The 15,858-nt window shown below is 38.6% G+C and overlaps 1 protein-coding gene across 6 annotated transcripts in view; it reads left to right on the forward strand.

The window, feature by feature from the left end:
• ARHGAP32 (Rho GTPase activating protein 32) overlaps nucleotides 1–15,858 on the forward strand; it is a 205,249-nt gene that overhangs the window by 155,031 nt on the left and 34,360 nt on the right. The window contains exon 1 of one of the 6 annotated variants that reach the window (XM_027532622.1): nucleotides 7,584–7,945. The exons of the other annotated variants lie outside the window; for them this stretch is intronic. The gene's annotated coding sequence lies outside the window, so the exon portion shown is untranslated. Of the gene's footprint in view, nucleotides 1–7,583; nucleotides 7,946–15,858 lie in introns of those variants that run through there. 6 annotated transcript variants of the gene reach the window in all.

A 15,858-nucleotide genomic window follows, 5' to 3' on the forward strand; every position in this document is an offset into this window, starting at 1 on the left:
TATCAAAATGCTGAATAAGCACACCACAAGTTGTTCCACATCATGAGTCTTTCAGTTCAGTTCAGTTCAGTCGCTCAGTCGTGTCCGACTCTTTGCGACCCCATGAATCGCAGCACGCCAGGCCTCCCTGTCCAACACCAACTCCCGGAGTTCACTCAGACTCAAGTCCGTCGAGTCAGTGATGCCATCCAGCCATCTCATCCTCTGTTGTCCCCTTCTCCTCCTGCCCCCAATCCCTCCCAGCATCAGGGTCTTTTCCAATGAGTCAACTCTTCACATGAGGTGGCCAAAGTACTGGAGTTTCAGCTTTAGCATCATTCCTTCCAAAGAAATCCCAGGGCTGATCTCCTTCAGAATGGACTGGTTAGATCTCCTTGCAGTCCAGGGGACTCTCAAGAGTCTTCTCCAACACCACAATTCAAAAGCATCAATTCTTCGGCGCTCAGCTTTCTTCACATGCAAATCAAAACTTTATTAACTCATGAAAACACATTCATCAGAATGCTTAAAATTTAAGAGTAGCAATACCCAAAGTTGGCAAGGGTGTAAATCACTGCGAATTCCCATGTACTGCAGGGTAGCGTGATGTGGGCCAAGCAGCGTTTGGCACTGCCTCCTGAGTTGTACACGTATATACCTTGTGGCCCAGCAGCTCCACTCTTAGGTGTATATGTAGTATGTTCATAGCAACCTTATTCCTAGTGTCAGAAAACTAAAGAATTTCAAAGGTATATCCACAGTGGGATAGATAAATAAAGGTGTGTTCATTCAGTGGATTCCTCCAGTGAAAATGAAATGAGTCATGGCTATGTGCAACGACATGGATGAGTCCCACACAAACATTGAGGGAAAGAAGCCTGATTTACCTACATACTTACACTGTATAATCCCATATATGTAAGGACAGAGTTCAGAGTCATAGAGTTTGGGGCTGTTGTGTGGTGATAAACTTTAGGCAGTGGTACTTCTGGAGAGGAGAGTGAGCAGGTAGGTAGGAGGGAGGATTTGGAAGTGCTGGTCATGCTCTGTTGGCCCAGGTGGTGATTATACAGAAGCGTGATGACATAGAGCATCTTTTCATGTGCTTATTGGAGAAATGTCTATTCAAGTCCTTCGTCGATTTTTAATTGGTTACTTCATGTTTTTTAAATATACCTCCCATCCAGGTAAATCCTCCTTAGGGTATTGCTTTAATACACAAAGGTTGAAAATCACATTCTCAAAATAGATGTTATACTTCCATACTGTGAAGTACTCTGCAGCCCTCAAAAGAATGAAGTAGAAGCATATGTGCTCACCCAGGGTTTTTTTTTTTTTTTTTTTCTGTGATGTGTTGTTAAATGAAAGAGCAAATCACAGAGCAGTACAGTCCTATTGTAAACTCATAGAGGATCAGGAGGATGCATCCCTCACTGGAGAGGCGCATGAGATTGCAAATATAGCAATGGACATTTCTTTTTTTTCCATTTGCTTCTGTACTATTTAACTCCTTTGCACTGATCATATATTACTCTTTATAGACTATAGTCTCCCCTTCAGTCCACCCTGTCCAAATAGGTAATTTCTAAGGTCCTAATGCAGCCACCCCATAAATAGGTATTTTGTGAAAGCAGATTTAATGCAGATGTTTTATTTAGTTTATATACCTATGTGAAAAGCAGGACAGAGAGCTGAGAGCACGGGCTTCAGCCTTGGGTTTTAATCCCTGTGCCATGTTTTACTGTCCCTGTGCATGTCATTTGGCTTCTCTGATTTTTAATTTCCTCATCTAGGAAGTGAGCCAAGATTCATTTGAAGATTAGATGTAAAGCATTTAAAGCCCCCTGGATACTTAATCACTATCAGCCGTTATTATTTTATCAATTTATGGTTATCTACTATGTTATATCATTTAAATTCAGGAGTGTCTAAAATTAGGTCTATTTAGTTTATGTGGATAACTTATTTAATGTGTTATTTGTTGGTATAAATTTATATGTAAATATTTCACAGTATACCTGTAACAAACAAGTTACAGTCACTTTCATGGGCCCATGGTGTGGAAGGCAGCTTCTTTGGATGGTCACTTGAATAGAGTTTGCATCATAAATTTTTTTGTTAGCAGACATAGAAGGAGCTGAGGTTTTCATTTTGGGGAAAGACAGTGATCAAATGTAATGCTAATGAAATCCTTATATTCATTTAAGAAGTAGTTTATAAAGCAACAGCCTGAATTTGTAGAGTAATTTTGAAATTAAAAAGTCCTTGTATTCTTTTAGAAAACTGGCCCTTCAGAATCTTGTTTTTGTTGTTGCAATTCTGCCTAATTATAGTTTTTTCCTTTATGTTCATCTGCTTGCTTCTGGACTGTTTGTTCCTTTCTCTGAGTGTGCAGCAGTACTTTGCTCTTCTGAAACCATGCTTCCTCACTTGTCACTTTAGCATGAGGCAGCCACTCTATAGGAAGTGAAAAGGTTCCGGTTTTTACTTCACCCCACATGGAACACTGTATGGAATATTCTTCCCATTGAACACATGCTTACTTTATCGCTCTGGAGGCAGATGTCTTACGAATCAGATATTAAAATCAGTGCCTTAGGAGGCATTGCTGTAAGATTTAAAGGAGTTCCAAAATGCTAGAATGCCCAGGTATTTTTCTCTCCAAATACATAGATACATCAAGATAATACTTTTCTCACTCTCAGGGAAAAACAGAGAATTCAAAACACCACATGTTTGTAGTTGCCTTAGACTTTTCGAATATTATATTTTTATTAAATTGGACCTTGAACCGATACAGCCTTGCAGGATACTAAGTATGCGGAATGTATTTTTGTTCCCCACGCACCCCTTTTTAACTAACAGAGCAACTCAGAAAGACTTCCATGATGTGCCCGAGGTTTCACAGCTGGCCTGGAGAAGTCTTCTGACCTCTCCTGGTAATCACTGCCCACACCTAGTAGCCCTGGCCCTGCACCAGGTGGATTAAACTCATTTGCGATTATTAAACTAAAAAGCCAGAATTTTCCCACCACAGAACACTGAATAGAGGTAAAGTTTATTGTTTCGTCTCCCAGAACAAATTATTTATTTAATATCTTTTGGTTTTATTACAACAAGAGAAAATAAAAATGTATTTCTGGAAATGAACAGAACAGTAATTAGGGCAAAAGATGTGTTAAAGGGGAAATGAAGATGAGTGTTTATCAGAACCTACTTCATTAGCTAGTTTTGTTTCAGCCATCATTCTTTCTAAGCCTCTCTAATTAATTAAAAAATATCTTTCAATTGCTCCTCACTGCACATTAGACGTACCTCCAGACTTGACTCTGCTGTGTCACTTTCAGTCAACCTCCTCCTCTGTTCTCTGGTTCTGCCCTTTCTCCATGTGCTCGCTGGGCTCTGCTTTGGTGTCCTCAGAACATACCATGTGATCATGTAGCTTTCCCTCTGCTCCTGCTGCCCCTACAGTCAAAATGCCCTCCTTCCCACTCCCCCCGAGTTGACATTTTCCTTGTATTTAGACTCAGGCCATAATCTTCTTGTGCATGAAAGCTCCACTGACCAGCTCTCCCTGGCCCGTCTCTCCCTGACCAGCTCTCCCCGCCCATTATCCCCAGGCCTGCGTCCTGTTTGCCCCCATGTCAGATCTAATAGCAGCTGTTTCCCTTGCTCACTAAGTTGCCATCTCCTCGCTGGTGACGAATGTGTCTCATTCATCCTTGTCTCCCCCACAGGGTATGTGCACACCGGCTGCACAATTAATGCCTGTGGAATTAGTCTATCTTAATGTTTACTACTAAAATAAAACTTCAGAATACAACCTTTATGACGTGTAATCCCTGACTTCAGAAAACCCGGGTGATTTCCCTTTGTGCCAGAATTATATACTGAACCTTTAGCCTGGAATTTAAGATGCTCCATAAAATACCAGAACATTTATGTTTGTAACCTGTTTTTCCCATTTCTCATCTCTGCTCAGCATCAATAATATGTTTCCTTATTCTCTGCTTGGTTGTCCTTTGGGTTCCCCCGCTTCTATGCCTGTGGTCTTTCTTCTGCGTGAGATGACTTACTCTGTTCTTCACGGAGGCTCCTTGGGCCGCTGCTTCACAAACTTGAATGTACATTCAACCTGCCTGAGAGAGAGAGTTAAAAACTGTAGATCGTGATTCACTAGGGTGGGGCCTGATGTTCTGTATGTTTAAGAAGCTCCCAGGTAATTCCATAATACTGGTCCTAAGACTATGTTTTGAATAACAAAGGCCTACGGCCTACAGTAGCTGTTCCTTGTGTCACTCATTTGGAAACAGAGTTTGGTAATAAGTTAGCTTATTTTGAATTTTATACTTCACTTTTTGCGAGTCTTTTTTCTTAACCCAGAATTGCTTCTGGATAGATAGTCTATTGTATATTAATTTGCATCCTTTATACATAGCATTTGTTTTAAAACAGCTAATCAATAATTATGAATAAGCATAATTTCTACTACTAGTATCAAAGATGTTTCCTAAACTCCCATTTAGGCCTTAGCCAGTGCTTGGGGTAGGTTCAATCTAATCCTTGCCATATATAAAGCAACTTTTCCATTTCTGATCATTTCCAGTATTCATTCATTCAGTGATAAAACATTTACTGAGTGCATACCAAGTACTAGGGCTAAAATAGTGGACACAACAAACAAATATTGTCATTTTGCTGTTTGTATTCAAGTTGATGAGAGGGAAAGAAAAAGGCAAATATATTAAACATACACTAAGGTAGGTAAGTGCTGTGGAGAAAAATGAAGCCTAGAAGTGAGGTTAGAAAGTCCTGGGATGTGGTTCCTGTGGGGCTGTAATTTCAGAGGAGGAGAGTGGAGTGGTCAGGGAGGGGTTTATTAGAAAGTAATGTGAAAGTGAAAGTCGCTCAGTTGTTCTTTGTGACTCCATGGATAGTCCCTGGAATTCTCCAGGCCAGAATACTGGAGCCTTTCCCTTCTCCGGGGGATCTTCCCAATCCAGGGATCAAACGAGGTCTCTCACGTCGCAGGCAGATTCTTTACCAGCTGAGCCACAAGGAGAAACCCAAGAATACTGGAGTGGTTAGCCTACCCCTTCTCCAGGGGATCTTCTTGACCAAGGAATTGAACTGGGGTCTCCTGCATTGCAGGTGGATTCTTTACCAACTGAGCTATCAGGGAAGCCCCATTAGAAGGTAACTTTGGGAGCCAAGACCTGAAGGAGATGAGGAGTAGGGATAAGCACTTACTTGTGGGAAGAGCTTTCCAGAGAGGAAACTGCAAGTGTAAGGACACTGAGCAGCATGTGTCCAGGCTTGTTAAAGACTCAGCAGGAAGGCCGGTTTGACCAGAGCAGTGAGTGAAGACGTGGGTGAGGTCTGGAGGTGGAAGGGCATCGGATTCTCCTTGGGGCTTGGGTGCCACTGTGTGCATTTGGACTTTCGTTTAAAGCTAGATGGGAAGATGTGAGAAGGTTTGGAGCAGAGAAAATTCTATCATAAAAATTACCCAAATTATTCAGACCCTTGACAGTTTGTATGTAAATTCTACCAGTTTCATGGCCAAAAACACACCCAGAATCAGATCACATTTCACTCTATTGACAGCGACCCTCCTGATAGAATGACTAGAAAGTAGCCTTTGCCTTCTCAGGGAATTCTCTTGTTGCCCCCACTAGCCACATAGACCCATCTTAGATCTTCACAGGATAACCTCCATTTTGTAAAATGCAAGAAGGAAATAACAGGTGACCTCTCCTGTGCCATCAGCAGTCATTGAAAGACAGAGCATGATGCTTTTTAGTGAGCCACATTTTAAACTTCGTATTTTAGAATAATTATAGTCTCAGACAAAGTTACCAAAATAGTACAGAGAGGTCCCATATATTCAAAGCCCAACTTCTCCCAGTTGTCACACCTCACATAACTATACTGTACATCATCAAAACCAGGAAATGACATTGTCACCATACAGTGAAACAGATTACAGACTTCAGTCCACTTTCACCAAGGTTTGCACACACTCATATTCTTACCTGTATTTTTACATGGCAGAAAGTGCAGCCTCTGAGTTTCAGGTGAGGGTTATTTTGTCATTCTCCTGCACTCAGGAGAGCTACCGTCTAATTTATTTATCCCATCTGTGCTTGTATGTTGGGGAGCATGAGGGGCTCTTGAGTTGCACTGAGTGTCCCCCAGATGGCTTCTCTACAGCATGGGCTCCCCTTCACCCAGCCCCGTTTTCCCCTTTCCCCTTCCTCTTTCTGTTGGGCCCCTACCCTTGTGTGTTTAGTGCTGAGGAAGGGAGCGGGGAGGAGGGGTAGCTGTGCCTTTTCCACCGTGAATGAACTCTTGGGAGCTTCATTTCCTATTCATCAAAATCCATAAGTCCACAGCTGTTCCAATGAAAAAAAATCCACATGTTTTGTTCCTGTCATGCTCTGGATTTCTCTGTGGTCTCTCATATTGTGAAATCACATCAATTCATTGTTTTTCTTATTGTGGCCTACCATTTATCAACATTCCTTTATTCAGAACTGCGACCAGAGAGGAAAGAATGATAAATACTCCCCAGGCATCTTGAATTCAACAATTCCTACTTGTGTGACCTTGGCTTCCTCATCTCTAAGACGGGAATAGTGTTCTAATCAACTTCATAGTGTTATAATGAAGACTGTCTATAAATTATTTAGAATCTTTCTGGCAAATGAAACATCATTTTGTTTACTAGGAACAAGTGTCTGAACATGATTTATATTGGTATTGGTGAAAAGTCATTTAGAACAGAAAATACTAATTTAATATTAATATTTTAATATCTTCCAATCCATTTATTTTTTCATATCTAGTCGGGTTAACAGTACAGTACCCCTGGAGAAGGAAATGGCAACCCACTCCAGTACTTTTGCCTGGAAAATCCCATGGACTGAGAAGCCTGGTAGGCTACAATCCATGGGGTCGCAAAGAGTTGGACACGACTGAAGACTGAGCGACTTCACTTTCACTTTCACTGCTATTTAGTATAAATACTGAATCTTTTCAATACTTATATAAGTAGAGCTACAATTTCAACATTTGGCAGTGCATAAAGGAGGAGGTCATAATCAGAAACATTTAATTATGGATTTTTTTTTTTGTATTGAAGTATAGTTGATCATGTGCAATTCTTATTTTTTAATTCTGAAAAAAATTTTTCAGGTTTTAAAACTTTTCACTTGCATATTAAAAAATTGTGCATTCCAGTCTCAGAATTTTTCATGCAAAGGCAGTACATTGATAATTTTTTTGTCTGAGTAGAAAACAGTCACGACTCATTATCAGCAAAGATATTCAGAGTTATGTTCTCCCAGCCTGTCACTGCCAGTTTAATGATTCAGCCTTTTGTAGATAGTACTTCCTGCTAGATCAGGGTTTTTTTTGTTTTTTTTTTTTAATTGGGTGTAAATACCATCATTTTTATAGAATACACTGTCTCCCATATGGATAGCAAATATAAACAACCGAATAGTCAGTGACTTTTAAAAAAGTTAAAGTATTATCAGTTTAGTCCTAGTGTTTTCTGAGCAGATTTGTACCTGTGTGAAGTGGGTGGGTGGAGTTACCCTGGCGAAGCCTGTTCTGCAAGTGTAGTTGGGCTGGGGCGTCTCTGCTGTGTTGGAAAGCAGGACATGCAAAGAGAGGATTAAGCTTCTGCAGGCAGAGCTCTCCCGTGCACACAAACCACTCTGCTTGACTAAAGACCAGAAACCGGGACTAAGGAAACTGCTGGGAGCAGAGCTGGAACCTCCGCGTGCTGGGAAGGTCTGACTGGGAGTCACCCCGCGGTGGTGGTTAAGTCTGAGCCGGTGTGACTGTCATTCATTCTGCACGGAATGCAGAGCCACGGCGTCCTGTCGAGCCTACTGCCAGGTGCAGCCATTCGGAATAATTTTAATTATTGATCCTAAAACCTGTGCCGCAGCGAGAGGTAAGGACATCTCAGTCAGTTATTCAAGTGTTTGACAAATATTTCACTGAGACTATTTTTTATATTGCATTTGGGCACGTATTTCCTTGGCTGCTTTTAGGTGACTGGCTAATTATTTAACTAGCCACAAATGGAATGACTGAGCTTTAACCTTTGGCATGGTTGTAGAGAGGTGATCATTTTTTGAAGTAGATTTAACTCTGTAGGTATTATCTCTTACTTTCCTGGGTTCAGGAAATACTTACTTTAAAATTTCAGATCAGCTTGTTTCTTAATGTTTTCCAGACCTCAGGTTAATGTACAAAAGTTTGCATGTTAAAAGAACATATCTGTTTCATAAGCAGCAAATATATGTCATATTTAAATTTTTTTCCTGCTGGGTAAATAACATCTCAGTTATTGACAGATAGAAAATAGGCAGCACTGATTTACTGTAAAGAATTTGGTAGTCTGTATAGGCTGTTCAAATTAGCACAAGGAAGTAATCCTTCTGCCCTTTTATCTTCAGATATTTTTTTCCTCATTGGCATTAGTAAGGACAGTTATCTCTATCCATGATATATTTGCATTGATTCTTTTTTCCCTCTTGCACAGACTTTCTTACCATCACGGTAGTACTCCATATTTATATGATGCTTCTTCAGATCTTGGTTATAAATACTTTTCATTAAGATAACATGGAGACCACAGTTTTCTCTGAATCACAGACTAGCCCTGTTAAGAAATTGAACATTTTTCTTTGCTACTACTGTTTAAATAATATTGATATTTTGATTTTCAAAACCACAAATGGAGAAAGCTCAGAATTTAGAGCTCCTTTTCACTGTCAACTTTGAAAGAAGCACCAGTTGCTCATATGATAGTGGTTTGCAACTGTAACTTCTTTTTAGCGTATTATGTAGTACTATATGATATTCAAGATGAGAGAGCAGAAATCGAAAGTCTCTTAGGTTAAGTTTGCACATAAGACAGTTATATAAGCAGAAACTAGAACGTGGCCCTGTGTTCATGTGCCCCTTTCCTTAGTGAACTCAGCCCTGAATTCAGGAGGCAAGACCAGATATGATCAAACCTGGTTTGTAAAGCCGACTCAGGTTCTGGTTAGCCCTGTACCTTGGAGGATTCTACAAGTCTTCAAAGAAATTGCAGTGGTGAAACAACTTCCTGTTTATTGACACATGCAGAGTTAAATGGTTGGCATTTGTAATTTCATATGAGCATTGTAGTAACCCTGAGTGATGCTGCTGCTAAGTCGCTGCTAAGTCATGTCTGACTCTGTGCAGCCCATAGATGGCAGCCCACCAGGCTTCCCCATCCCTGGGATTCTCCAGACAAGAACACTGGAGTGGGTTGACATTTCCTTCTCCAATATATGAAAGTGAAAAGTGAAAGTGAAGCTGCTCAGTTGTGTCCGACTCACAGCGACCCCATGGACTGCAGCCTACCAGGCTCCTCCATCCATGGATTTTCCAGGCAAGAGTACTGGAGTGGGTTGCCATTGCCTTCTCTGACCCTGAGTGATAGATATTGTTATTGCCATTCTCACTGTGTGTTTGAGGGAACTGGACTTAAATAGGTCATTTGCTCAAGACCTTGCATGTGGTAAGTGATTAGAGAGTAGATTCTAGCCCTCAGGTCTATCTGACTCCAAGGTCCAAGTTCTTACTTCCCAGGCCAAAAGTTAGATCTTCCATAGAGCAGGCTTCTGAGCCATCTGCCTTTAAGTAGAGTTCTCCTTTTCTGTTCTTTCTTCTTTAGTTATGGGATGTTTCTGCTCCAGCTCCTGCAGAAGGAAAGGATGGGAAGGGAAGGGGGAAATAACCTACACAAACAAAACCCACCCCGATCATATCAGTGTTCCACACCAAACTTCATAGCTTAATAAAGTGCACAGGGTTTTTTGACATCAAAGTGAACATGATTACATTTTAATCTAATAAAATAATTTCAAGAAAACAATTTTCACACTGTTAAGATTAAGGTTCAACATATTCATATTTCTAGAACTTCAACAGTAGAATTTAAATTAATTTTTATTGGAGTATCATTGCTTTACAGTGTTGTGTTAGTTTCTACTGTACAGCAAAGTAAATCAGCTATATATATGTCCCGCTTTTCTTGGATTTCCTTCCCATTTAGTTTCTTTATAGTTCTCTTACTTTTGATGTTACTGAATTCCTAAGAATCTGTGCTTATTTGAGCCTAATTTATAAGACAGATATATAAATCAGTGTTCTCCTAAAATAGTACTAGTTTTTAAGCTTCATATCAAGTAGTACTAGTTCACCTGGGAAAAATGAGAGCCCAGATTATTTAAAAATCCTCAGCAGAGATGCTTCTACAGTCTTTTTATTATAACCCATTCTAGTATTAGAATCCTTTAGTGTCAGGAATTTATATCCACCTCATGTTTCCTCCCACTCTCCTCTGCTAAAATGCAAATCTTTTTGTTCTGTATTTAGAAATGAAATTAGTCAAGAGGCTTTTATATAATAACTGAGGTGGTAAAGCTACCGAGATAAAAAAAATTTTACTTTGTTTCTGTACAGAGTTGAGGAACAAAACCAATCACATTTATGGTTTTAATTTGTAATTTAAAATTTAAAAACAAAAGTCAGTACCAGTTTAGCAAGAAAAATGTAAAATTTACTTACATTACCCTAAAATCACATAAGCTAAATTTGAGCCTTCTTTCATGTTTGTTACTAAAATTTGTAAGTCCCAGAAAAGTAAACGTATGATGTGAATAATAAGACTGTCCTAATCATACCCTAATGCCCATTTTCCCAAGGAAACGGTGATTTTTGAAGCTCTTATCATAGTATGCCCTTCGTGGTTTATCTATCACTGTTTATGTCCTGCCCTGGGAAGAGCAGCAGTATGAAGTTGCTTTGGTTTCATTCTTAACTCTGAGAAAGAGATATTTTTATTCAAACACCCAAGTATTTTAGTGGAACACAGGCATGCTGTTCCATGTAAGAGTTGTATTGGATATTCTGAAGAAGCAGTTTGTTGCCAGTTTTCTGCTTCTCTTTTTCCTAATGAACTGTTCTTATCTCCTCTATGTCTGAACAGCTCTTCTTTAAAATTTACTACAGATTTATTTTCTAGATCTGTTAGTTTCATCCATTTGCACTCCTGTCCGTTACGCCTTTTGAAATGCCTCCTCTTCTCTGCTATGAGTAAATGGAAACCTGTTTGACTTAGGTAACTGTTAGTAGCTTCTGCTCGCTGTGTGTGCACGCATGCTCAGTTGCTTAGTTGTGTCCGACTCTTTGCGACCTTAGGGACTGTAGCCCGCCAGAATTCTCCAGGCAAGAATACTGGAGTGGGCTGCCATTTCCTCCTCCAGGGGATCTTCCTGACCCAGGGATCTCTTGTGTCTCCTGCATTGACAGACAGGTTCTTTACCATGGCGCCACCTGGGAAGCCCCATTAGTAGCTTTCCAGGTTTTCAAACAAGAGCCATTACTGTCAGAGTTATTTTATATTCAGTATTGCATGCACAGGACATTTCTCAAATACCTGGTTTCCTCCTTTGAGGTTGGAATGTACAGATGCCAGAACCCTTCCAGCGGCCACATTCCAGAACCTCATCCCTGGCCTGGGCTGGTCCCCGATGTTACCCCAGCAGCTGTCACACACATCAGTCTGAGAACTGTGTTTTTTCTCTTATTTCCAAAATTGTTTATGATTCTGTACTTTCTTATTCCATAATAACTGCAACAGTATGTTAAGATTTAATACTCAAATTTATCTACATATTTTCTTGGACATCTGCTTTGGGATGGATGGAGGCCAGTGAATCCCAAGGCTGAAATTGCTTTATTCTTGCTTTAAAAACTAGCAGGAAACTCAGTAGTTCCTAGAGAGACAGCAAATATTTTACATTTTGAATATCAACCTGATAGAATATATTTTCAGAAATTCAGGATATTTAGAAAATACTCACTTTTTTTTCTCTTACTATAGTGAATTCCTGAAACTTAGTTCAAAAATTAATCTTTATAAAATATATGGCACTTTTTCTAGTACAAAGAGTATTATAAATGGCCATTGTAGTGTTCACCAGGGACTTGCTAACAGATCAGAGAAACAGTATATCATATGGCATGATCAACAACTGGGAATATTTTTAACAATTAAAGACTGTATGCTTGTGCTTCAAGTTCTGGAAATAGTTATAAGTATGTTGTATAAATGATGTATGTAAGGACTCCTTATTTCTAAATTTTCATGGAGAAAAATAAAATAATTAAACCAATTCAACTTTAAAAAACTAAACTTAATATACTATGCTTGAAATAATAACATTTAACAATGGTCTTCCTATTTTAAATTTTTATAGCACCTTTTCCAAGATAATTTAGAAAGCTCAATGTATTTTGTTATATAGCTGTCCAGTGGAATTTTAAATTATGTCCTTTTTTCCTCCTGATAAATTTTCCTAAAGCAAAGACATTTCCCACAGACTCTAGAGCTTTCTCTGCTTTTCTAACTTTATACTTTCTCAGAGTGTTTCTTGATTCCTCAAGTATTTCCATTGAAATCTAGAATTCATAAATTGCCTAGTTAAACTTCTCATGCTTAATATTATTAAACTGAGATCTAAACTAGCTACTTACCTTGTCTCAAAGTTTGCAGCAATTTATCGGCCAAATCAGGACTTAAACTACATCTCTGCATTCCTGGTCCAGTATGCTTCCACTTGCTCTTGCCTGCCCAATAATAGGCATGTTTGGATGGGCAGCCTTCATTGGACCATTTTATTATTGAAAGTTGAAAGTTTAGTCGCTTAGTCATGTCCGACTCTTTGCAATGCCACAGACTGTAGGCTACCAGGCTCCTCCGTCCATGGGATTTTCCAGGCAAGAGTACTAGAATGGGTTGCCATTTCCTTCTCCAGAGGATCTCCCCAACTCAGGGATTGAACCCGGGTCTCCTACATTGTAGGCAGACACTTACCTTCTGAGCCACCAGGGAAGTCCTTGTTTTATTATTAGAAAGACCTAAAAGCTTTCAGTTTCTGAGCTGTTGATTTAGTATGGTTTCTAAATCTTCAAATAGGATTGCTAACATTTTATCCTTGCTGAATATTTTTACCACGTACAAAAGCTATATATTTAGATATTATAGAATAGCACCAAATAAACTAAAGAAAAGGAATTGAATTATGAGATTAGGTCATCTTAATAATTAGAGCTGGATACAGGAAAGGTATAAAGGTATAGAAAGAAAAGGTATGAAGTATCATTATTCTGATAACCTTATTATATTTATTATTTTTAATGTAATGGGAGATGAATTAGATTTTATTTAGCATGCCTCATCTGACAGATAGAAAATTTGAATGATCAGATACTGGTTTGTATTTGAATTTAAATCATTTAGAGTGTGAGGCTAACTGAAACTGAATTTAAATTAGCTCATATAAAGCACTGAAGCATAGTAGACCCTCAGTACATGTTAACTATTCTGTAATGTTATGATATTACTCTAATTTCTGAGTTTTCCTTCAGGTTTCATTGGAGATTAGGTTTAGGGTTCAGTTTGTCTTTTTCTTTCTCTTCCCTTTGTAGGACTGGGAACAGGCCAGTGAGATGGCAGGTCTAACAAGACCAGAAAATGTACAGAGATAAAAATAGAGTCAGTGACAGAATTTCTTAGATGCGTCCTTATTCCATCACATGAAAACCTACTTTGAGTTTGGTTTGCAAGAAACTCTCAGAGGGTGTTTTTTGTAAGACAAAAAGATACAACATTTTCAGTCATTGGATTAAAGAAGTTCTTTTATATCATTATTCATCTCTTTATTTATATTAAAGCTCTTCTATATTATGAAAAAAGAAAAGTTAGAAGAGGTTCTATACCTCAGGTACCGGAAAAAGTGTTTTTTTTTTTTTTAGTTCAGTTTATTTAATATTTGAGTCACATATAATCTAGCTCATCCAGAATTTTTTCTTTAAAAGCTTGTCAAATTATTACTCTAGTGAATCAGTTTAATTTCCAAGTCCATTTATTTTCAAATAAAAACTTTTTTGGTTTAGTGTAAAATTAATTGATATACTCAAAGGTATAAACTAAGTAAGAATTATGTCATATTTTTTCCAGCATGAGTGCTGACTTAACTGGTTCAAAAGTTATGTTTCTGAGTTGCCCACAGATCCTTTCAGGACATATGACAGTGCCTGCTAAAAATAAGTTGATTTTGACAACTCTTCCCAATATCCCTTTTAGTAAATTTGAAAATACTAAGTAGCATAGTTCACCTCAGCTATTTAAGACTGTCACAGGAAAGATATGGCATGTTTCTTTGCTTCTATTTAAGACAGTAGCAACCTAATACAGTTTTTTTATTTTTAGAATTCTTTATGTACACTTGTACCCTGTAGAATTCTTTTATGTTTGAGTTTTTTATTGAAAGCCACTGCTGATGTGTTTACAGGATTCCTATGTTTATTACAGTTTCTAAGGGAGAATTTTGCCTCGGCTTAAGGCTTTAGTTTTCGATATTGCCACTTGCCTCTCCAGTCTGATGTACTCATTTACATCCCTGCAACAGATGCGAGGCAAGCAGGAGCACAGGAGGTTTATCACATGAGTATAAAAGCAGAACTTTAAACGTACCTACAGTTGTCCCCAGTGGCTCGGTGATAAAGAGTCTGCCTTCAATGCAGGAGATGTGGCAGGAACCTCGGGTTCAATCCCTAGGTTGGAAAGATCCCCTGGAGAAGGGCATGGCAACCCACTCCAGTATTCTTGCCTGGAGAATCCTATGGACAGAGGAAACTGGTGGGCTATAGTCCATAGGGGTCACAAAGAGTCTGACATGACTGAAGCGACGTAACACAAACAGGATGGTTGTCACATTCAAAACTTAAAAATTGAGCACATGTATACCTGTGGCGGATTCATTTTGATATATGGCAAAACCAATAGAATATTGTAAAGTTAAAAAATAAAATAAAATATAAAAAAAAACTTAAAAATTGAACAAGGCAAACTAAATTATTATCTTCATAGATACAGAGAAATAATTTGATAAAAGTCAATACTTGTTCATTTTATATATTTTGACAATTAAAAATAGGGAGTTTTTTAAAAATCTGTTTAATGTTTCTATCCAAAAACCCAAGAAAATTTTATTCTTAATGGTGAGATATAAGCAATCTATTTAGATCAAGAACAAGATCATCATTTATTCAAGGTTCAGTAAAATTAAACAAAAAGAAATAAGTGGAAAGGAAGAAATAAATCTGCGTTACTTACAGATGATTGTCTACAAATCCAGAAGAATCTCCTGTCAAATTATTAGAAGTAATAACAGAGTTGAGCACGGTTGCTGAATGAAAGATAAATTAATACAATGACAACGGTAGCACCTAAATTAAAATTTTTTTTTTGTTCAGCAGAAAATAAAAAAACCTTTATATTTAATTCTCAAAACAATCCTGTTAGGTCCTTACTATTTTTAATGTTTTTCATAGAAGAGGGAAATGAAGGTCTGAGAATTGGGTACCTTGTCCACAGTCATACAGCTGGAAGCTGCAGAGATGTGGTTGGAACCCTAGTAATCTGACACACCCTGATACATGTGTTTCTGTTTTGTCAGTGCTGTTCAGTCACTCAGTTGTATCTGACTCTTTGTCACTCCATGGACTGCAGTATGCCAGGCTTCCCTGTCCTTCACCATCTCCCGGAGTGTGCTCAAACTCATGTCCACTGAGTCGGTGATGCCATCCAACTATCTCGTCCAGTAATCAGTTATTAGATTTTTTTCTTTTTTGCATTTCCCAGGTGGTGCTAGTGGTAAAGAACCCACCTACCAATGCAGGAGACTTAAGAGATGCGGGTTTGATCCCCTGGAGAAGGGCATGGCAACCCACTCCAGTATTCTTGCCTGGAGAATCTCA

The sequence above is a fragment of the Bos indicus x Bos taurus genome, chromosome 29 (genome assembly GCF_003369695.1).
Source record: "Bos indicus x Bos taurus breed Angus x Brahman F1 hybrid chromosome 29, Bos_hybrid_MaternalHap_v2.0, whole genome shotgun sequence".
Classification (NCBI taxonomy): domain Eukaryota; kingdom Metazoa; phylum Chordata; class Mammalia; order Artiodactyla; family Bovidae; genus Bos; species Bos indicus x Bos taurus.